We start from the raw sequence: 23,044 nt of genomic DNA on the forward strand, positions 1-23,044 counted from the left end.
TCAAAGTACCTTGCTCTGTGGTGCATCATATTAAGAGAGAGTCAGATTCCCGAAAGAAGGCTTGATTAGAGTTGCTTAGACTCAAGCAAGTCAGTCAAGTTAACTTAGTTAAGTTAAGTAAGTTAGCTTGACTCAAGGCGGTGACGATGTACGGTCAAGTAAAAGTAGCAAGTTCCCGAAAGATAGCCGAAAGACGGTTAAGTAGCAAGTAAACGAATTTCAGCGAAGTCCCAACGTCAGAAACTGGGAGAGCACCAGGATGCTCGGAGGCCTACTTCTGCCTGGTCTTCATTCCAATTAAAGACACTGACCGATCAGAAAGCAAGTAGGTACTAACTAACGCTAGTACCTAGAAGAACTGCTTTAGGAGTTAACTATCAGCAGTAGCAGTCGGTCTGAGCTCTTTCACGAGCTAAAAGCTGGGCAGTGTTAAAGATATGAACCAGTGAAGAGAAGGAAGAAAAGATTGAATAAGCACCAGTAACAATGTTACTACACCTAGCTTTTTTTTTTTTTTTTTTTTTTTAACTCTTTTGTGCCAGTAATACTCATTTAGGAGTCAAATTTTGTCAATATGCTTGATGGTCAGCTGCATGAAAAAGATGGGAGCTGTGCGACTAGTGGTTCAAAAGTTATGACCCGAGCCGTAAACAAGCTCAAAATGAGGTCCAAAACTGACGAAGTTGCTTCAGTTGGCTTGAAAGTTAACAAAGCTTGCTCGTAGAGCTTCCGGGATAGGCCCATTCGCTTCCTCGTGAAAAATAGGTCTTAGAACCACCTTAGATGAGCTTGCGCGACCCTTGGTTGAGCTGCAGGAGCGACTGATCGAAGCGGAAGACCCCTATTTTGAGCTGAAAAATGGGGGTCTCAGGGCTCTAAAACGCTTGTTTGAGCTTGAAGGAGTGCTCGCACAGCTCACTTTCAATTTTAGCGAAGTTAGATATGCTTGATGGTCAGCTGCATGAAAAAGATGGGAGCTGTGCGACCAGTGGTTCAAAAGTTATGACCCGAGCCGTAAACAAGCTCAAAATGAGGTCCAAAACTGACGAAGTTGCTTCAGTTGGCTTGAAAGTTAACAAAGCTTGCTCGTAGAGCTTCCGGGATAGGCCCATTCGCTTCCTCGTGAAAAATAGGTCTTAGAACCACCTTAGATGAGCTTGCGCGACCCTTGGTTGAGCTGCAGGAGCGACTGATCGAAGCGGAAGACCCCTATTTTGAGCTGAAAAATGGGGGTCTCAGGGCTCTAAAACGCTTGTTTGAGCTTGAAGGAGTGCTCGCACAGCTCACTTTCAATTTTAGCGAAGTTAGATATGCTTGATGGTCAGCTGCATGAAAAAGATGGGAGCTGTGCGACCAGTGGTTCAAAAGTTATGACCCGAGCCCAAATGCTTAAGAACAGGGTGGTCCAGACAGCTCAAAGTCCGACTGCGGTTGGCTTTGTTCTAATCGAGTGAACACTTACTTTTGGAGAAATCCGATCGTAGGAGTGATCAGTCTTCAGATTGATCCGGTTCTTTTACTGGTGTATCTGTCAGATCCTTAGGGACTGGATAGAACACTTAAGCAAGTCGCTCGAACTTGGGTATTCTGTTGATCAAAGAGCTGTTCAGATGTAGTACCGGTGTGATACATGTGATTGCATTGAGAGCGCGTTTAAACAGTGTTCGATCTTCAGTTTGCCGTTGTAAGAGAAAGACTGAGGAAAGCGAAGGCCCAAATGCTTAAGAACAGGGTGGTCCAGACAGCTCAAAGTCCGACTGCGGTTGGCTTTGTTCTAATCGAGTGAACACTTACTTTTGGAGAAATCCGATCGTAGGAGTGATCAGTCTTCGGATTGATCCGGTTCTTTTACTGGTGTATCTGTCAGATCCTTAGGGACTGGATAGAACACTTAAGCAAGTCGCTCGAACTTGGGTATTCTGTTGATCAAAGAGCTGTTCAGATGTAGTACCGGTGTGATACATGTGATTGCATTGAGAGCGCGTTTAAACAGTGTTCGATCTTCAGTTTGCCGTTGTAAGAGAAAGACTGAGGAAAGCGAAGGCCCAAATGCTTAAGAACAGGGTGGTCCAGACAGCTCAAAGTCCGACTGCGGTTGGCTTTGTTCTAATCGAGTGAACACTTACTTTTGGAGAAATCCGATCGTAGGAGTGATCAGTCTTCGGATTGATCCGGTTCTTTTACTGGTGTATCTGTCAGATCCTTAGGGACTGGATAGAACACTTAAGCAAGTCGCTCGAACTTGGGTATTCTGTTGATCAAAGAGCTGTTCAGATGTAGTACCGGTGTGATACATGTGATTGCATTGAGAGCGCGTTTAAACAGTGTTCGATCTTCAGTTTGCCGTTGTAAGAGAAAGACTGAGGAAAGCGAAGGCCCAAATGCTTAAGAACAGGGTGGTCCAGACAGCTCAAAGTCCGACTGCGGTTGGCTTTGTTCTAATCGAGTGAACACTTACTTTTGGAGAAATCCGATCGTAGGAGTGATCAGTCTTCGGATTGATCCGGTTCTTTTACTGGTGTATCTGTCAGATCCTTAGGGACTGGATAGAACACTTAAGCAAGTCGCTCGAACTTGGGTATTCTGTTGATCAAAGAGCTGTTCAGATGTAGTACCGGTGTGATACATGTGATTGCATTGAGAGCGCGTTTAAACAGTGTTCGATCTTCAGTTTGCCGTTGTAAGAGAAAGACTGAGGAAAGCGAAGGCCCAAATGCTTAAGAACAGGGTGGTCCAGACAGCTCAAAGTCCGACTGCGGTTGGCTTTGTTCTAATCGAGTGAACACTTACTTTTGGAGAAATCCGATCGTAGGAGTGATCAGTCTTCGGATTGATCCGGTTCTTTTACTGGTGTATCTGTCAGATCCTTAGGGACTGGATAGAACACTTAAGCAAGTCGCTCGAACTTGGGTATTCTGTTGATCAAAGAGCTGTTCAGATGTAGTACCGGTGTGATACATGTGATTGCATTGAGAGCGCGTTTAAACAGTGTTCGATCTTCAGTTTGCCGTTGTAAGAGAAAGACTGAGGAAAGCGAAGGCCCAAATGCTTAAGAACAGGGTGGTCCAGACAGCTCAAAGTCCGACTGCGGTTGGCTTTGTTCTAATCGAGTGAACACTTACTTTTGGAGAAATCCGATCGTAGGAGTGATCAGTCTTCGGATTGATCCGGTTCTTTTACTGGTGTATCTGTCAGATCCTTAGGGACTGGATAGAACACTTAAGCAAGTCGCTCGAACTTGGGTATTCTGTTGATCAAAGAGCTGTTCAGATGTAGTACCGGTGTGATACATGTGATTGCATTGAGAGCGCGTTTAAACAGTGTTCGATCTTCAGTTTGCCGTTGTAAGAGAAAGACTGAGGAAAGCGAAGGCCCAAATGCTTAAGAACAGGGTGGTCCAGACAGCTCAAAGTCCGACTGCGGTTGGCTTTGTTCTAATCGAGTGAACACTTACTTTTGGAGAAATCCGATCGTAGGAGTGATCAGTCTTCGGATTGATCCGGTTCTTTTACTGGTGTATCTGTCAGATCCTTAGGGACTGGATAGAACACTTAAGCAAGTCGCTCGAACTTGGGTATTCTGTTGATCAAAGAGCTGTTCAGATGTAGTACCGGTGTGATACATGTGATTGCATTGAGAGCGCGTTTAAACAGTGTTCGATCTTCAGTTTGCCGTTGTAAGAGAAAGACTGAGGAAAGCGAAGGCCCAAATGCTTAAGAACAGGGTGGTCCAGACAGCTCAAAGTCCGACTGCGGTTGGCTTTGTTCTAATCGAGTGAACACTTACTTTTGGAGAAATCCGATCGTAGGAGTGATCAGTCTTCGGATTGATCCGGTTCTTTTACTGGTGTATCTGTCAGATCCTTAGGGACTGGATAGAACACTTAAGCAAGTCGCTCGAACTTGGGTATTCTGTTGATCAAAGAGCTGTTCAGATGTAGTACCGGTGTGATACATGTGATTGCATTGAGAGCGCGTTTAAACAGTGTTCGATCTTCAGTTTGCCGTTGTAAGAGAAAGACTGAGGAAAGCGAAGGCCCAAATGCTAAAAAAACAGGGTGGTCGAGACAGCTCAAAGTCCGACTGCGGTTGGCTTTGTTCTAAATCAAACCAGTGCTAGATGGTCGAAAAACAACCTTCAACGGGGGATCACTAGGCTCGCTTTACGAGGAGGAGCACAGCTATATGTGTTAATTCAGTAAGAATCGCAAGATTTGTTTACTGACCTCTCTAACGCAAAAGGCGGTCTCAGCTTCGGCTGTTGATCGCGTCCGAATCAGGGTTATTTGAAATCGATTGAACGCTTACTTTTGGAGAAATCTGAGGGTAAGAGCGATCTGTCTTCGGATTGGTCCGTTCTTTTGCTGGTGTATCTACGAGATCCTTCGGGATTGGTTAGAACACTTAAATCAAGTCGCTCAAACTTGGGTATTCTGTTGATCAAAGAGCTGTTCAGATGTAGTACCGGTGTGATACATGTGATTGCATTGAGAGCGCGTTTAAACAGTGTTCGATCTTCAGTTTGCCTAAGCTAGAGTGATAAACTCCTGCACATTACTACTTCGGTAGTTTTATGGATGCTTGAGTGCCTTTAAATCGTAACCTGATTTGGACGAGAGAACCCCCTGAACTTAAGCATATCAGTAAGGGGAGGAAAAGAAATCAACCGAGAATCCCTTAGTAATGGCGAATGAACAGGGAAAAGCTCATCGGGAAGAGGAGTGGTAACACTCCTCGGTGTCCGGTATGGTTTGCTGCCTGGCTTGTTGACTTGACTGGATGTCTATTGGAAAATAGCATCAAAGAGGGTAAAAATCCCGTAACAGTCTTGTTATAACTTGTCGACGGCGCATTCCTATGAGTAGAGTTGTTTGAAAGTGCAACTCGAAGCTGGAGATATGTCTCTCCAAAAGCTAATTATAAAGCGAGACCGATAGCAAACAAGTACCGTGAGGGAAAGTTGAAAAGCACTCTGAAGAGAGAGTGAAAAGTACGTGAAACCGTTGAAGGAGAACTGGAGTGAGCGTTATCATGCCCAATGTCTTGAACTTGATTCTAGACCACCGGGTAGTGTTGTTAAAGTCTTTTGGTGATCATTGTTAAAGATGCGAGCTATTTGTTTTCTTCGGATTTCAAATTTGTTGTGTCTTGACTAAATGAGATAAAGTTTTATCTCTTTTGTTTGCCTGTCTGACCTTAACATCCCAATCAATGCTCTCTACAGCCCGTCTTGAAACACGGACCAAGGAGTGTGAGTTGCTTGCAAGTGCTGTCGCTGTTTGAAAGCGTACACGCGTAATGAAAGTGAACGGTGTAACTTTTATGAGTTGCATTAACTTTTGTGGTGAGAGCGTCAAAGCGATGTCTCGCAACCACGGACGGTTATGTTGCTAAAACATGACTGATCCAGAGCAAGTAGCACACGACCCGAAAGATGGTGATCTATGCTTGGGCAGGGTGAAGCCACGGGAAACCATGGTGGAAGCCCGAAGCGGTTCTGACGTGCAAATCGATCGTCTGACCTGAGCATAGGGGCGAAAGACTAATCGAACCATCTAGTAGCTGGTTTCCTCCGAAGTTTCCCTCAGGATAGCAAAAGCTTAAGCAAGATTGAAAAATCTTCGCTGTGCAATTTCATCGGTTAAAGCGAATGATTAGAGGACTGGGGGAAAACTTTTCCTTCACCTATTCTCAAACTATAAATCGGTGAGATGTTCTTGTGACTTAATTGCACTTGAACTTTGAATGCGAGCTTTTTGTGGGCCGCTTTTGGTAAGCAGAACCGGCGATGTGGGATGAACCAAAAGTTGGGTTAAGGCGCCTAACTACTTGCTCATGAGTCACCACAAAAGGTGTTGATTGATATTGACAGCAGGACGGTGGTCATGGAAGTTGAAAACCGCTAAGGAATGTGTAACAACTCACCTGCCGAATCAATCAGCCCTGAAAATGGATGGCACTAGAGCTCGTGGCCTATACCTGACCATGAACATCAGATTCTGGCTTCGGCTGGATGCTTAAGACTGGTTTAGAACTGGTCTTAAAGTATGTTCATGTGTAGGAGGACGCATTGGTTGCGCAAAAGTGTATACGTGAGTATATGCTCGAAGCGGCCAATGGAGCAGATCTTGGTGGAAGTAGCAAGTACTCAAATGAGAACTTTGAGGACTGAAGCGGGAAAGGTTTTCATGTGAACAGCATTTGCACATGAGTTAGTCGATTCTAAAAGACAGGCTAAGGCCAAAGTCTTGAATAGTGGTTTTTTGAAAACTGCTGAGTCTCGAAAGAGCATCGGGTTAAAATTCCCGAACTTACTCTCTTGGCATTACGACGGCAACGTCATCTCAGTCGAATTTAGTCATTGGGACCTTGGGGAAGAGTTATCTTTTCTTTATAACATGCAGTAGAGACCTTGGAATTGAATCAATCAGAGATAAGGCTCGAACCATGAAAGAGTGTTTCAGCATTTGAAGCATCCCAATTGTTCCTGGTGGCACGTAAAAATTCGGCCCAGCTAATGTCAGGAGAGTGAATCGTACCAATTACCGCATCAGGTCCCCAAGGTGAAAAGCCTCTGGTCTTGGAACAGTGTAGATAAGGGAAGTCGGCAAAATTGATCCGTACCTTCGGAAGAAGGATTGGCTCTGAGGAATGGGTGTGACAAGCCTTTAGCTTGAAGTCTCGATATGCTAAAGCGTACGATGGCTCTTCGGAGTTGTTGGCGTTTGGCGCATCGATGATGGATATGCTTTAGGTCAAATCTGTCGCACATTAAACGTTCAAACTCTGAACTGGTTTGGACAAGGGGAATCCGACTGTTTAATTAAAACAAAGCATTGCGATGGCTGGTGAAACGGTTCTGACGCAATGTGATTTCTGCCCAGTGCTCTGAATGTCAAAGTGAAGAAATTCAAATAAGCGCGGGTAAACGGCGGGAGTAACTATGACTCTCTTAAGGTCGTTGCAGCCGGCTGGTCGTTGAGCTTAGGTGCTCATCCTGGAGCGGGTATTATCTGGGATGGGTACCCATGGTGCCTGCGGGTGCCTTGATCTAACGATAAGTCACCGTTATTGCCGCGGTGATATCGGTGCCTGGCAAAGATGACGCTTGGGGAATACCTTGAGGAACACTATCCTCCCCCATCTTCCCAATAGCCAAATGCCTCGTCATCTAATTAGTGACGCGCATGAATGGATTAACGAGATTCCTACTGTCCCTATCTACCATCCAGCGAAACCACAGCTTTGGGAACGGGCAAAGCCTAATCAGTGGGGAAAGAAGACCCTGTTGAGCTTGACTCTAGTCTGACTTTGTGAAGTGGCTCGAAAGGTGTAGAATAAGTGGGAGATGGCTTCGGCTGTCGTCAGTGAAATACCACTACTTTCGGTGTCACTTTACTAATCCAGTGAAAAAGTAAAGGTACTTTCTACGGATTGGCCTAATTAAAGCGTAAGCTTTAATGAGTTGCACAAAGTTTACTTTGCGTAGCTAAAGCAAACCTCCCTGGAGACAGGGTCAGGTCGGGAGTTTGACTGGGGCGGTACATCTGTAAAAAGATAACGCAGGTGTCCTAAGGCTAACTCAGTGGGGACAGAAACGTCACGTAGAGCAAAAGGGCAAATGTTAGCTTGAACTAGATTTTCAGTATGATTACAGACTGCGAAAGCATGGCCTATCGATCCTTTTATTAATCGGTTTAAAGACTTTAAGCAAGAGGTGTCAGAAAAGTTACCACAGGGATGGCTCCCATAAGCAGTGCCTCCTCGCGTTAGGATTGAGTCGTTCGCAGGCGCTCGTTGGAGTGTGCATAATCTGCGGTAATCAACGATCTCACCTCGGCGGGAGCCGGAAGATATATCTACCATTGGTATCAACACTAAACTGCTGGCGGAAAACCGTGAGGAATTCCGTTAACGCCTCCTCGGTGTATAACAGAGGTTGGGTAATACGGTCCAGTAAGCCATACCTGTAAAAACTCTACCTACATTCAATCCTTTGAGAGAAACCAATCGGAAACAGGAGCGACCGGCCCGAGACAATGTTTTGGTTAGGCAGCACCCGTGGAAGTTTGGACATTGGAATTGTAGGACCCTTAGGGGGTTTGAAGGAGGAGAGTTAGAGCAGCTGATGCTCGAGCGGCATTTTGATGCCCTTGGTTTATGCGAGACCCGCTTAAATAGCGACGGAGTCTCAGATCTTGGTAGAAACTACACCATTATATGCGCGAGCGACCCCGAGAGAAAAGGTAGAAACGGGGTTGCTCTCATTTTCAATTCGTTGAAAATGAAACTAACCAAGCATAGGTGCCAAAGTGATCGAGTTATGGTAGCCTGGTTGAGTAGTCGCATCAACGGTGAAAGGTTTAAAATAGTCGTTTGTTACAGTCCCACTAACCCTGATGATGAGAAAGGTGAAAAGCGGGTCGATTGTTTCTACGCTGATCTCTTCAGAGTAATGAAAGACGGCATCCCCAGCCGTAAAGTTGGATCTCATACTCTGATACTTGGTGATTTGAATGCGAGAATCAGTAAGGAACAATTGACCGAAATGAGACCCCTTGCTGATGCCTGGTCTGCCGACCAAGAAACAAACTCAAACGGTGAAAAATTGCTAGAGTTTTGTTCGACACACGATTTAAAAATCGTGAACACGTTATTTAAGAAACCTTTAAGTAGGCTTATAACGTGGCGTCACCCCAGAGGCTCAGGTGCAGTCATCGATTATATCTTGTCCGATCGGAACACGGTCTGGAGAGATATGAGAGCCAGTTGGGGAGGCAGTACCGGGCATCACTCCGATCATGCTAAACTTATAGGCGTGATTTTACCCCCGAAAGAACCAGGCAAAAAGTCGTTTGAAAGTGAATGCCTCCTCAGAAAAAGCTTAAAAAGGAAGTCTCCTGGACTGCGGTTCAAAATCAATACCTGTCTGAAATCTGCCCAAGCTCGCTCGTTCCTAACATCAGATAACCGCTTGTCCCACACTGACTCTATAGAGAGCTTCAATAGATCTCTTAAGGAGTTAGTGTGTAATGCCCATGCCAGGTTACCGGTTCCGGAACCTGAGGAAAAAGAAGGTACATTCTTTGAGTATTTAACTACCGAACAACGTTTGGTTTTTAAAGAAAGGAGAAGTGTACACAGTCAAGTTCTAAACAACAGAACTGACGAATTGGTTGCTGCAAGGAAAAGGCTAAACTTGAAGTGCAACAAGCTGAGAAAGTTTGCTCAAAATGAGATGTTAGAGAGTGGCCTGGAAGGATTTCAAGACAAGCACGTCCTCGGACAAACGCGTGAAGCGTTTAAGGTGTTGAAAGAGACTCTTAGGAGTGTTCGCTTGAGTTGGTTGGAGAGAAGGAGCAAAGGTGAAGTCAGTAATGTGAAGTTTCAAAGGCATTATGAGAATCTGTTCACGAACAGACCGGCGAGTAAAAAGTTTGTTGAAAGGTCACTTCCAGTTGCGGATAGTGGACCTCCTAATGGAGCAGAGGTACTACAAGCCTTGAGAGAAATTAACACGGGCAAGGCTCCCGGTGAGAGTCAGATCACCAGTGACCTTCTTAAGTTGCTCGAGAAGAATATTCTCAAGCCTCTCACAAGAATTTTCACTGATATCTGGCTTGATCCGGGGAAAGTTCCCCAAAGTTGGAGGGACGCAGTAGTACTCAATCTGTTCAAGAAAGGAAGTAGAGCAGAACCGAACAATTACCGCAGCATTTTCCTTCTCGACCAAGTTGGCAAAGTGTTCGCAAAGGTGATTGCAAATAGGGTGAATAAACAGCTGCCCAAGATCTCTCCTTATCAATTTGGGTTCCGAAGTCACAGGTCAACGGGCCAAGCTATCTTGGCAATTAGATGTTTGCTGCAAAGAAGGATTGAGAACCAGCAACCTCTTTGTATGACTTTCATCGACCTGAAGAAGGCTTTTGATTCAATTGATAGGGAAGTGCTGTTTATTGCCCTAAGGGATTTTGGAATCCCAGGAGATATCATCAGTTTGATTGAAGCGCTCCACACCAAACCCATCGGCAAGCTTGATAAGGATAACACCTTTGTAGTTAACCGAGGGGTGAGGCAAGGGTGCGTTTTGGGCCCACTGTTGTTTATCATCCTTTTTGACTTCCTCCTAAGTAAGACCAGTGGGGAGAAAAGAAACTTTGCATACGCTGATGATCTGGCTCTGATCTCTGACAATCAGGCAAATGCTACCAAGTCGCTGAATGAGATGGCAAAAACTTTTGGATTGGCTCAATTAGAAATATCTGTCGAAAAAACTAAAAGTATTGTAATTAACACCAAAGACAATACTAATGTCCCTATCAATGTACTCAGTGAACAGGTAGAACAGGTTAATCACTTTGAGTACCTCGGCAGCATCATAGCATCTGATGGGAGCGCTGAAAAGGCTATAAGCGCTCGCATCTCTAAGACAAGAATAGCAATGTTACGTCTTAGACCGGCCTTGGTGTCTAAAAGGCTGACACTAAGGAACAAGGGTCTCCTCATTGAGACATTCCTAAAGCCTGTCCTTCTATACGGCTTAGAGACCCTTGTCATCAGATGCGTAGATCTTGGTAGATTAGAAGCGGTTATACACCGCGCTAAAAGAATGTGTCTCAGGCTAGAAACCAGAAATGAAATGAAACTAAAGGAACTGAATGAAAAAGTAAAAACAACGCCAGTCGCTCACCAACTATGCAGGAGAAGGGTACAACTGTATGCTTCCTTTAAAAACATCGGGGTCGATAGCTTGAATGAACTGCTTGAAGGTGCTAAAGTTTGGCAAAAGGATTGGGTCAGGCAGCTCAGGGTTGACCTTGACAACCATGGGCTCAAGACCAAGTGCGACCAGGATAACTGGTTGCATAATCCGATTACCAAACTCAAGTTCACAGACGGCGGGGATTTTAAAGCAAATGCTATCGGCAAGAGGACGCAAACAGTTCAATGTGCTAATGAAAACTGTGGTAGAATGTTTCATAGCAAAAAAGAGATGTATAGGCATCTCAGAGACAATCATTCACCCTCGGTCCAGACCTCCGCTAGTAGTGACAATGAAACTAAAGGAAATGAAAGAACTGTAACTAAAGGAAATGAAAGAACTGTAACTAAAGGAACTGAAAGATCTGAAACTATTAAAGGAATTGAAAGAACTGCAGAGATCCCCCAGCAGCCCAGCGACGGGGGGTCCAAAAAGGGTAAATTCGACTGCCCTCTGTCCGACTGTAACAAGACTTATGTCTATGTCAGCGGTTGGACAAAGCACATGCAAAACTGTCACCCGCATGTGAAACTGATCAGCGCATCAGAATCGACCGTCTCAGCACCGCAACTGAGTCGGCAATCCTTCGCATCAAACCAAGACACTAGCACGGGTGATGAGGTGCTAAAGTGTCCGCTCTGCTCCTACCGGTGCTCTGTTAGAAAGTCAATGATCAATCACTGTTATGTGAAGCACCGATACTCCTGGGTGAAAGCAAGGCCAATGCCCGAGCCGCCAAGTCATGTTGGCGTTGCCCCGGTGCGTACAATCAAGAGGCAAAATTGTGCAGATTGTAGCGTCATGACCACCACTGCTACCTCGGAAAGGTAGAACGGGTTCCCGGTGGTGACTTTCATTTCGTTTGAATCAGTTCTAATGATTTGATAAAGTCAGAACCATTGCCCCTGGCCTTGACCAGCTGGGGTGCAGATGGGAGGAACTTATTTACCACAGGGATAACTGGCTTGTGGCGGCCAAGCGTTCATAGCGACGTCGCTTTTTGATCCTTCGATGTCGGCTCTTCCTATCATTGCGAAGCAGAATTCGCAAAGTGTTGGATTGTTCACCCACTAACAGGGAACGTGAGCTGGGTTTAGACCGTCGTGAGACAGGTTAGTTTTACCCTGTTGATGAATTGAAACTAACCAGTGGTGGCTTCGGCTGCTACTGAATTTGATCTATGCTTGGGTAATCACACTTAGTACGAGAGGAACCGTGTGTTCAATTCCCTGGTTTCAGCGTCTGCCTGAAAAGGCGGATGCGAAGCTACAATTGATGGATTATGACTGAACGCCTCTAAGTCAGGACTCAGACCTAAAGCATAGATTAAATTGCTCTATCTGCATCATGAAAATTGCCTTTAATGGTTTAATTTGGCAGTATCAAGTATATTGATGCTGTTGACCCCGATGTCAGATAGGAAAGCTATCCCCCATTGATGATGGGAAAGCCTGGACTTGCTGTAAGCGATCAAGTAGCTTGCGCTACGAGATGCTGAGGCAATGTTCTTCAGGCAGGGATGTATTTATCCCAAAACCCCCGAAAGATGGTGCAAAGAGAGTTAACCTGATGCACGTTAGGTTGACTCAAGGTGATCCTTCTTGGTGATCCTTTGATAGATGGTCCATCTAAGATGGTCCATCTAGAGTTGATCTAACTAAGGTTAGATTAGCTCAAGGTAGTCCTTAATGGATCACCTTAGATTCCCGAAAGATGGTTTAAAGAGAGTTAACCTGATGCAAGTTAGGTTGACTCAAGGTGATCCTTAATGGTGATCCTTTGATAGATGGTCCATCTAAGATGGTCCATCTAGAGTTGATCTAACTAAGGTTAGATTAGCTCAAGGTAGTCCTTAATGGATCACCTTAGATTCCCGAAAGATGGTTTAAAGAGAGTTGACCTGATGCAAGTTAGGTTGACTCAAGGTGATCCTTCTTGGTGATCCTTTGATAGATGGTCCATCTAAGATGGTCCATCTAGAGTTGATCTAACTAAGGTTAGATTAGCTCAAGGTAGTCCTTAATGGATCACCTTAGATTCCCGAAAGATGGTTTAAAGAGAGTTGACCTGATGCAAGTTAGGTTGACTCAAGGTGATCCTTCTTGGTGATCCTTTGATAGATGGTCCATCTAAGATGGTCCATCTAAGAGTTGATCTAACTAAGGTTAGATTAGCTCAAGGTAGTCCTTAATGGATCACCTCAGATTCCCGAAAGATGGTTTAAAGAGAGTTAACCTGATGCAAGTTAGGTTGACTCAAGGTGATCCTTCTTGGTGATCCTTTGATAGATGGTCCATCTAAGATGGTCCATCTAGAGTTGATCTAACTAAGGTTAGATTAGCTCAAGGTAGTCCTTAATGGATCACCTTAGATTCCCGAAAGATGGTTTAAAGAGAGTTGACCTGATGCAAGTTAGGTTGACTCAAGGTGATCCTTCTTGGTGATCCTTTGATAGATGGTCCATCTAAGATGGTCCATCTAAGAGTTGATCTAACTAAGGTTAGATTAGCTCAAGGTAGTCCTTAATGGATCACCTTAGATTCCCGAAAGATGGTTTAAAGAGAATTGACCTGATGCAAGTTAGGTTGACTCAAGGTGATCCTTCTTGGTGATCCTTTGATAGATGGTCCATCTAAGATGGTCCATCTAAGAGTTGATCTAACTAAGGTTAGATTAGCTCAAGGTAGTCCTTAATGGATCACCTCAGATTCCCGAAAGATGGTTTAAAGAGAGTTAACCTGATGCAAGTTAGGTTGACTCAAGGTGATCCTTCTTGGTGATCCTTTGATAGATGGTCCATCTAAGATGGTCCATCTAGAGTTGATCTAACTAAGGTTAGATTAGCTCAAGGTAGTCCGTAATGGATCACCTTAGATTCCCGAAAGATGGTTTAAAGAGAGTTAACCTGATGCAAGTTAGGTTGACTCAAGGTGATCCTTCATGGTGATCCTTAGAAAGTCCATGATGGCAAGAGAGACGGTGGTGCATGATAGCATGAGACTGGGGATTGGCTCCCAGTCAAAGTACCTTGCTCTGTGGTGCATCATATTAAGAGAGAGTCAGATTCCCGAAAGAAGGCTTGATTAGAGTTGCTTAGACTCAAGCAAGTCAGTCAAGTTAACTTAGTTAAGTTAAGTAAGTTAGCTTGACTCAAGGCGGTGACGATGTACGGTCAAGTAAAAGTAGCAAGTACCCGAAAGATAGCCGAAAGACGGTTAAGTAGCAAGTAAACGAATTTCAGCGAAGTCCCAACGTCAGAAACTGGGAGAGCACCAGGATGCTCGGAGGCCTACTTCTGCCTGGTCTTCATTCCAATTAAAGACACTGACCGATCAGAAAGCAAGTAGGTACTAACTAACGCTAGTACCTAGAAGAACTGCTTTAGGAGTTAACTATCAGCAGTAGCAGTCGGTCTGAGCTCTTTCACGAGCTAAAAGCTGGGCAGTGTTAAAGAGATGAACCAGTGGAGAGAAGGAAGAAAAGATTGAATAAGCACCAGTAACAATGTTACTACACCTAGCTTTTTTTTTTTTTTTTTTTTTTTTTTTTTAACTCTTTTGTGCCAGTAATACTCATTTAGGAGTCAAATTTTGTCAATATGCTTGATGGTCAGCTGCATGAAAAAGATGGGAGCTGTGCGACTAGTGGTTCAAAAGTTATGACCCGAGCCGTAAACAAGCTCAAAATGAGGTCCAAAACTGACGAAGTTGCTTCAGTTGGCTTGAAAGTTAACAAAGCTTGCTCGTAGAGCTTCCGGGATAAGCCCATTCGCTTCCTCGTGAAAAATAGGTCTTAGAACCACCTTAGATGAGCTTGCGCGACCCTTGGTTGAGCTGCAGGAGCGACTGATCGAAGCGGAAGACCCCTATTTTGAGCTGAAAAATGGGGGTCTCAGGGCTCTAAAACGCTTGTTTGAGCTTGGAGGAGTGCTCGCACAGCTCACTTTCAATTTAAGCGAAGTTAGATATGCTTGATGGTCAGCTGCATGAAAAAGATGGGAGCTGTGCGACCAGTGGTTCAAAAGTTATGACCCGAGCCGTAAACAAGCTCAAAATGAGGTCCAAAACTGACGAAGTTGCTTCAGTTGGCTTGAAAGTTAACAAAGCTTGCTCGTAGAGCTTCCGGGATAAGCCCATTCGCTTCCTCGTGAAAAATAGGTCTTAGAACCACCTTAGATGAGCTTGCGCGACCCTTGGTTGAGCTGCAGGAGCGACTGATCGAAGCGGAAGACCCCTATTTTGAGCTGAAAAATGGGGGTCTCAGGGCTCTAAAACGCTTGTTTGAGCTTGAAGGAGTGCTCGCACAGCTCACTTTTAATTTTAGCGAAGTTAGATATGCTTGATGGTCAGCTGCATGAAAAAGATGGGAGCTGTGCGACCAGTGGTTCAAAAGTTATGACCCGAGCCGTAAACAAGCTCAAAATGAGGTCCAAAACTGACGAAGTTGCTTCAGTTGGCTTGAAAGTTAACAAAGCTTGCTCGTAGAGCTTCCGGGATAAGCCCATTCGCTTCCTCGTGAAAAATAGGTCTTAGAACCACCTTAGATGAGCTTGCGCGACCCTTGGTTGAGCTGCAGGAGCGACTGATCGAAGCGGAAGACCCCTATTTTGAGCTGAAAAATGGGGGTCTCAGGGCTCTAAAACGCTTGTTTGAGCTTGAAGGAGTGCTCGCACAGCTTACTTTCAATTTTAGCGAAGTTAGATATGCTTGATGGTCAGCTGCATGAAAAAGATGGGAGCTGTGCGACCAGTGGTTCAAAATTTATGACCCGAGCCGTAAACAAGCTCAAAATGAGGTCCAAAACTGACGAAGTTGCTTCAGTTGGCTTGAAAGTTAACAAAGCTTGCTCGTAGAGCTTCCGGGATAAGCCCATTCGCTTCCTCGTGAAAAATAGGTCTTAGAACCACCTTAGATGAGCTTGCGCGACCCTTGGTTGAGCTGCAGGAGCGACTGATCGAAGCGGAAGACCCCTATTTTGAGCTGAAAAATGGGGGTCTCAGGGCTCTAAAACGCTTGTTTGAGCTTGAAGGAGTGCTCGCACAGCTCACTTTCAATTTTAGCGAAGTTAGATATGCTTGATGGTCAGCTGCATGAAAAAGATGGGAGCTGTGCGACCAGTGGTTCAAAAGTTATGACCCGAGCCGTAAACAAGCTCAAAATGAGGTCCAAAACTGACGAAGTTGCTTCAGTTGGCTTGAAAGTTAACAAAGCTTGCTCGTAGAGCTTCTGGGATAAGCCCATTCGCTTCCTCGTGAAAAATAGGTCTTAGAACCACCTTAGATGAGCTTGCGCGACCCTTGGTTGAGCTGCAGGAGCGACTGATCGAAGCGGAAGACCCCTATTTTGAGCTGAAAAATGGGGGTCTCAGGGCTCTAAAACGCTTGTTTGAGCTTGAAGGAGTGCTCGCACAGCTTACTTTCAATTTTAGCGAAGCTAGATATGCTTGATGGTCAGCTGCATGAAAAAGATGGGAGCTGTGCGACCAGTGGTTCAAAAGTTATGACCCGAGCCGTAAACAAGCTCAAAATGAGGTCCAAAACTGACGAAGTTGCTTCAGTTGGCTTGAAAGTTAACAAAGCTTGCTCGTAGAGCTTCCGGGATAAGCCCATTCGCTTCCTCGTGAAAAATAGGTCTTAGAACCACCTTAGATGAGCTTGCGCGACCCTTGGTTGAGCTGCAGGAGCGACTGATCGAAGCGGAAGACCCCTATTTTGAGCTGAAAAATGGGGGTCTCAGGGCTCTAAAACGCTTGTTTGAGCTTGAAGGAGTGCTCGCACAGCTCACTTTCAATTTTAGCGAAGTTAGATATGCTTGATGGTCAGCTGCATGAAAAAGATGGGAGCTGTGCGACCAGTGGTTCAAAAGTTATGACCCGAGCCGTAAACAAGCTCAAAATGAGGTCCAAAACTGACGAAGTTGCTTCAGTTGGCTTGAAAGTTAACAAAGCTTGCTCGTAGAGCTTCCGGGATAAGCCCATTCGCTTCCTCGTGAAAAATAGGTCTTAGAACCACCTTAGATGAGCTTGCGCGACCCTTGGTTGAGCTGCAGGAGCGACTGATCGAAGCGGAAGACCCCTATTTTGAGCTGAAAAATGGGGGTCTCAGGGCTCTAAAACGCTTGTTTGAGCTTAAAGGAGTGCTCGCACAGCTCACTTTCAATTTTAGCGAAGTTAGATATGCTTGATGGTCAGCTGCATGAAAAAGATGGGAGCTGTGCGACCAGTGGTTCAAAAGTTATGACCCGAGCCGTAAACAAGCTCAAAATGAGGTCCAAAACTGACGAAGTTGCTTCAGTTGGCTTGAAAGTTAACAAAGCTTGCTCGTAGAGCTTCCGGGATAAGCCCATTCGCTTCCTCGTGAAAAATAGGTCTTAGAACCACCTTAGATGAGCTTGCGCGACCCTTGGTTGAGCTGCAGGAGCGACTGATCGAAGCGGAAGACCCCTATTTTGAGCTGAAAAATGGGGGTCTCAGGGCTCTAAAACGCTTGTTTGAGCTTGAAGGAGTGCTCGCACAGCTCACTTTCAATTTAAGCGAAGTTAGATATGCTTGATGGTCAGCTGCATGAAAAAGATGGGAGCTGTGCGACCAGTGGTTCAAAAGTTATGACCCGAGCCGTAAACAAGCTCAAAATGAGGTCCAAAACTGACGAAGTTGCTTCAGTTGGCTTGAAAGTTAACAAAGCTTGCTCGTAGAGCTTCCGGGATAAGCCCATTCGCTTCCTCGTGAAAAATAGGTCTTAGAACCACCTTAGATGAGCTTGCGCGACCCTTGGTTGAGCTGCAGGAGCGACTGATCGAAGCGGAAGACCCCTATTTTGAGCTGAAAAATGGGGGTCTCAGGGCTCTAAAACGCTTGTTTGAGCTTGAAGGAGTGCTCGCACAGCTCACTTTCAATTTTAGCGAAGTTAGATATGCTTGATGGTCAGCTGCATGAAAAAGATGGGAGCTGTGCGACCAGTGGTTCAAAAGTTATGACCCGAGCCGTAAACAAGCTCAAAATGAGGTCCAAAACTGACGAAGTTGCTTCAGTTGGCTTGAAAGTTAACAAAGCTTGCTCGTAGAGCTTCCGGGATAGGCCCATTCGCTTCCTCGTGAAAAATAGGTCTTAGAACCACCTTAGATGAGCTTGCGCGACCCTTGGTTGAGCTGCAGGAGCGACTGATCGAAGCGGAAGACCCCTATTTTGAGCTGAAAAATGGGGGTCTCAGGGCTCTAAAACGCTTGTTTGAGCTTGAAGGAGTGCTCGCACAGCTCCCTTTCAATTTTAGCGAAGTTAGATATGCTTGATGGTCAGCTGCATGAAAAAGATGGGAGCTGTGCGACCAGTGGTTCAAAAGTTATGACCCGAGCCGTAAACAAGCTCAAAATGAGGTCCAAAACTGACGAAGTTGCTTCAGTTGGCTTGAAAGTTAACAAAGCTTGCTCGTAGAGCTTCCGGGATAAGCCCATTCGCTTCCTCGTGAAAAATAGGTCTTAGAACCACCTTAGATGAGCTTGCGCGACCCTTGGTTGAGCTGCAGGAGCGACTGATCGAAGCGGAAGACCCCTATTTTGAGCTGAAAAATGGGGGTCTCAGGGCTCTAAAACGCTTGTTTGAGCTTGAAGGAGTGCTCGCACAGCTCACTTTCAATTTTAGCGAAGTTAGATATGCTTGATGGTCAGCTGCATGAAAAAGATGGGAGCTGTGCGACCAGTGGTTCAAAAGTTATGACCCGAGCCGTAAACAAGCTCAAAATGAGGTCCAAAACTGACGAAGTTGCTTCAGTTGGCTTGAAAGTTAACAAAGCTTGCTCGTAGAGCTTCCGGGATAGGCCCATTCGCTTCCTCGTGAAAAATAGGTCTTAGAACCACCTTAGATGAGCTTGCGCGACCCTTGGTTGAGCTGCAGGAGCGACTGATCGAAGCGGAAGACCCCTATTTTGAGCTGAAAAATGGGGGTCTCAGGGCTCTAAAACGCTTGTTTGAGCTTGAAGGAGTGCTCGCACAGCTCCCTTTCAATTTTAGCGAAGTTAGATATGCTTGATGGTCAGCTGCATGAAAAAGATGGGAGCTGTGCGACCAGTGGTTCAAAAGTTATGACCCGAGCCGTAAACAAGCTCAAAATGAGGTCAAAAACTGACGAAGTTGCTTCAGTTGGCTTGAAAGTTAACAAAGCTTGCTCGTAGAGCTTCCGGGATAGGCCCATTCGCTTCCTCGTGAAAAATAGGTCTTAGAACCACCTTAGATGAGCTTGCGCGACCCTTGGTTGAGCTGCAGGAGCGACTGATCGAAGCGGAAGACCCCTATTTTGAGCTGAAAAATGGGGGTCTCAGGGCTCTAAAACGCTTGTTTGAGCTTGAAGGAGTGCTCGCACAGCTCACTTTCAATTTTAGCGAAGTTAGATATGCTTGATGGTCAGCTGCATGAAAAAGATGGGAGCTGTGCGACCAGTGGTTCAAAAGTTATGACCCGAGCCGTAAACAAGCACAAAATGAGGTCCAAAACTGACGAAGTTGCTTCAGTTGGCTTGAAAGTTAACAAAGCTTGCTCGTAGAGCTTCCGGGATAGGCCCATTCGCTTCCTCGTGAAAAATAGGTCTTAGAACCACCTTAGATGAGCTTGCGCGACCCTTGGTTGAGCTGCAGGAGCGACTGATCGAAGCGGAAGACCCCTATTTTGAGCTGAAAAATGGGGGTCTCAGGGCTGTAAAACGCTTGTTTGAGCTTGAAGGAGTGCTCGCACATCTCACTTTCAATTTTAGCGAAGTTAGATATGCTTGATGGTCAGCTGCATGAAAAAGATGGGAGCTGTGCGACCAGTGGTTCAAAAGTTATGACCCGAGCCGTAAACAAGCTCAAAATGAGGTCCAAAACTGACGAAGTTGCTTCAGTTGGCTTGAAAGTTAACAAAGCTTGCTCGTAGAGCTTCCGGGATAAGCCCATTCGCTTCCTCGTGAAAAATAGGTCTTAGAACCACCTTAGATGAGCTTGCGCGACCCTTGGTTGAGCTGCAGGAGCGACTGATCGAAGCGGAAGACCCCTATTTTGAGCTGAAAAATGGGGGTCTCAGGGCTCTAAAACGCTTGTTTGAGCTTGAAGGAGTGCTCGCACAGCTCCCTTTCAATTTTAGCGAAGTTAGATATGCTTGATGGTCAGCTGCATGAAAAAGATGGGAGCTGTGCGACCAGTGGTTCAAAAGTTATGACCCGAGCCGTAAACAAGCTCAAAATGAGGTCCAAAACTGACGAAGTTGCTTCAGTTGGCTTGAAAGTTAACAAAGCTTGCTCGTAGAGCTTCCGGGATAAGCCCATTCGCTTCCTCGTGAAAAATAGGTCTTAGAACCACCTTAGATGAGCTTGCGCGACCCTTGGTTGAGCTGCAGGAGCGACTGATCGAAGCGGAAGACCCCTATTTTGAGCTGAAAAATGGGGGTCTCAGGGCTCTAAAACGCTTGTTTGAGCTTGAAGGAGTGCTCGCACAGCTCACTTTCAATTTTAGCGAAGTTAGATATGCTTGATGGTCAGCCGCATGAAAAAGATGGGAGCTGTGCGACCAGTGGTTCAAAAGTTATGGCCCGAGCCGTAAACAAGCTCAAAATGAGGTCCAAAACTGACGAAGTTGCTTCAGTTGGCTTGAAAGTTAACAAAGCTTGCTCGTAGAGCTTCCGGGATAGGCCCATTCGCTTCCTCGTGAAAAATAGGTCTTAGAACCACCTTAGATGAGCTTGCGCGACCCTTGGTTGAGCTGCAGGAGCGACTGATCGAAGCGGAAGACCCCTATTTTGAGCTGAAAAATGGGGGTCTCAGGGCTCTAAAACGCTTGTTTGAGCTTGAAGGAGTGCTCGCACAGCTCACTTTCAATTTTAGCGAAGTTAGATATGCTTGATGGTCAGCTGCATGAAAAAGATGGGAGCTGTGCGACCAGTGGTTCAAAAGTTATGACCCGAGCCGTAAACAAGCTCAAAATGAGGTCCAAAACTGACGAAGTTGCTTCAGTTGGCTTGAAAGTTAACAAAGCTTGCTCGTAGAGCTTCCGGGATAGGCCCATTCGCTTCCTCGTGAAAAATAGGTCTTAGAACCACCTTAGATGAGCTTGCGCGACCCTTGGTTGAGCTGCAGGAGCGACTGATCGAAGCGGAAGACCCCTATTTTGAGCTGAAAAATGGGGGTCTCAGGGCTCTAAAACGCTTGTTTGAGCTTGAAGGAGTGCTCGCACAGCTCACTTTCAATTTTAGCGAAGTTAGATATGCTTGATGGTCAGCTGCATGAAAAAGATGGGAGCTGTGCGACCAGTGGTTCAAAAGTTATGACCCGAGCCGTAAACAAGCTCAAAATGAGGTCCAAAACTGACGAAGTTGCTTCAGTTGGCTTGAAAGTTAACAAAGCTTGCTCGTAGAGCTTCCGGGATAAGCCCATTCGCTTCCTCGTGAAAAATAGGTCTTAGAACCACCTTAGATGAGCTTGCGCGACCCTTGGTTGAGCTGCAGGAGCGACTGATCGAAGCGGAAGACCCCTATTTTGAGCTGAAAAATGGGGGTCTCAGGGCTCTAAAACGCTTGTTTGAGCTTGAAGGAGTGCTTGCACAGCTCCTTTTCAATTTTAGCGAAGTTAGATATGCTTGATGGTCAGCTGCATGAAAAAGATGGGAGCTGTGCGACCAGTGGTTCAAAAGTTATGACCCGAGCCGTAAACAAGCTCAAAATGAGGTCCAAAACTGACGAAGTTGCTTCAGTTGGCTTGAAAGTTAACAAAGCTTGCTCGTAGAGCTTCCGGGATAGGCCCATTCGCTTCCTCGTGAAAAATAGGTCTTAGAACCACCTTAGATGAGCTTGCGCGACCCTTGGTTGAGCTGCAGGAGCGACTGATCGAAGCGGAAGACCCCTATTTTGAGCTGAAAAATTGGGGTCTCAGGGCTCTAAAACGCTTGTTTGAGCTTGAAGGAGTGCTCGCACAGCTCACTTTCAATTTTAGCGAAGTTAGATATGCTTGATGGTCAGCTGCATGAAAAAGATGGGAGCTGTGCGACCAGTGGTTCAAAAGTTATGACCCGAGCCGTAAACAAGCTCAAAATGAGGTCCAAAACTGACGAAGTTGCTTCAGTTGGCTTGAAAGTTAACAAAGCTTGCTCGTAGAGCTTCCGGGATAAGCCCATTCGCTTCCTCGTGAAAAATAGGTCTTAGAACCACCTTAGATGAGCTTGCGCGACCCTTGGTTGAGCTGCAGGAGCGACTGATCGAAGCGGAAGACCCCTATTTTGAGCTGAAAAATGGGGGTCTCAGGGCTCTAAAACGCTTGTTTGAGCTTGAAGGAGTGCTCGCACAGCTCCCTTTTAATTTTAGCGAAGTTAGATATGCTTGATGGTCAGCTGCATGAAAAAGATGGGAGCTGTGCGACCAGTGGTTCAAAAGTTATGACCCGAGCCGTAAACAAGCTCAAAATGAGGTCCAAAACTGACGAAGTTGCTTCAGTTGGCTTGAAAGTTAACAAAGCTTGCTCGTAGAGCTTCCGGGATAGGCCCATTCGCTTCCTCGTGAAAAATAGGTCTTAGAACCACCTTAGATGAGCTTGCGCGACCCTTGGTTGAGCTGCAGGAGCGACTGATCGAAGCGGAAGACCCCTATTTTGAGCTGAAAAATGGGGGTCTCAGGGCTCTAAAACGCTTGTTTGAGCTTGAAGGAGTGCTCGCACAGCTCCCTTTTAATTTTAGCGAAGTTAGATATGCTTGATGGTCAGCTGCATGAAAAAGATGGGAGCTGTGCGACCAGTGGTTCAAAAGTTATGACCCGAGCCGTAAACAAGCTCAAAATGAGGTCCAAAACTGACGAAGTTGCTTCAGTTGGCTTGAAAGTTAACAAAGCTTGCTCGTAGAGCTTCCGGGATAGGCCCATTCGCTTCCTCGTGAAAAATAGGTCTTAGAACCACCTTAGATGAGCTTGCGCGACCCTTGGTTGAGCTGCAGGAGCGACTGATCGAAGCGGAAGACCCCTATTTTGAGCTGAAAAATGGGGGTCTCAGGGCTCTAAAACGCTTGTTTGAGCTTGAAGGAGTGCTCGCACAGCTCACTTTCAATTTTAGCGAAGTTAGATATGCTTGATGGTCAGCTGCATGAAAAAGATGGGAGCTGTGCGACCAGTGGTTCAAAAGTTATGACCCGAGCCGTAAACAAGCTCAAAATGAGGTCCAAAACTGACGAAGTTGCTTCAGTTGGCTTGAAAGTTAACAAAGCTTGCTCGTAGAGCTTCCGGGATAGGCCCATTCGCTTCCTCGTGAAAAATAGGTCTTAGAACCACCTTAGATGAGCTTGCGC

General features: G+C 45.7%; 2 pseudogenes; both read left to right on the top strand.

Moving 5' to 3' along the window:
- Window positions 1-4,132: 4,132 nt before the first annotated feature.
- On the top strand, window positions 4,133-4,284 carry LOC134855948 (5.8S ribosomal RNA; annotated as a pseudogene).
- Window positions 4,285-4,597: 313 nt separating this feature from the next.
- LOC134855963 (large subunit ribosomal RNA) lies at window positions 4,598-12,286 on the top strand (annotated as a pseudogene).
- Window positions 12,287-23,044: the final 10,758 nt, after the last annotated feature.

The sequence above is a fragment of the Symsagittifera roscoffensis genome, unplaced genomic scaffold (genome assembly GCF_963678635.1).
Source record: "Symsagittifera roscoffensis unplaced genomic scaffold, txSymRosc1.1 SCAFFOLD_62, whole genome shotgun sequence".
Taxonomy (NCBI): domain Eukaryota; kingdom Metazoa; phylum Xenacoelomorpha; order Acoela; family Convolutidae; genus Symsagittifera; species Symsagittifera roscoffensis.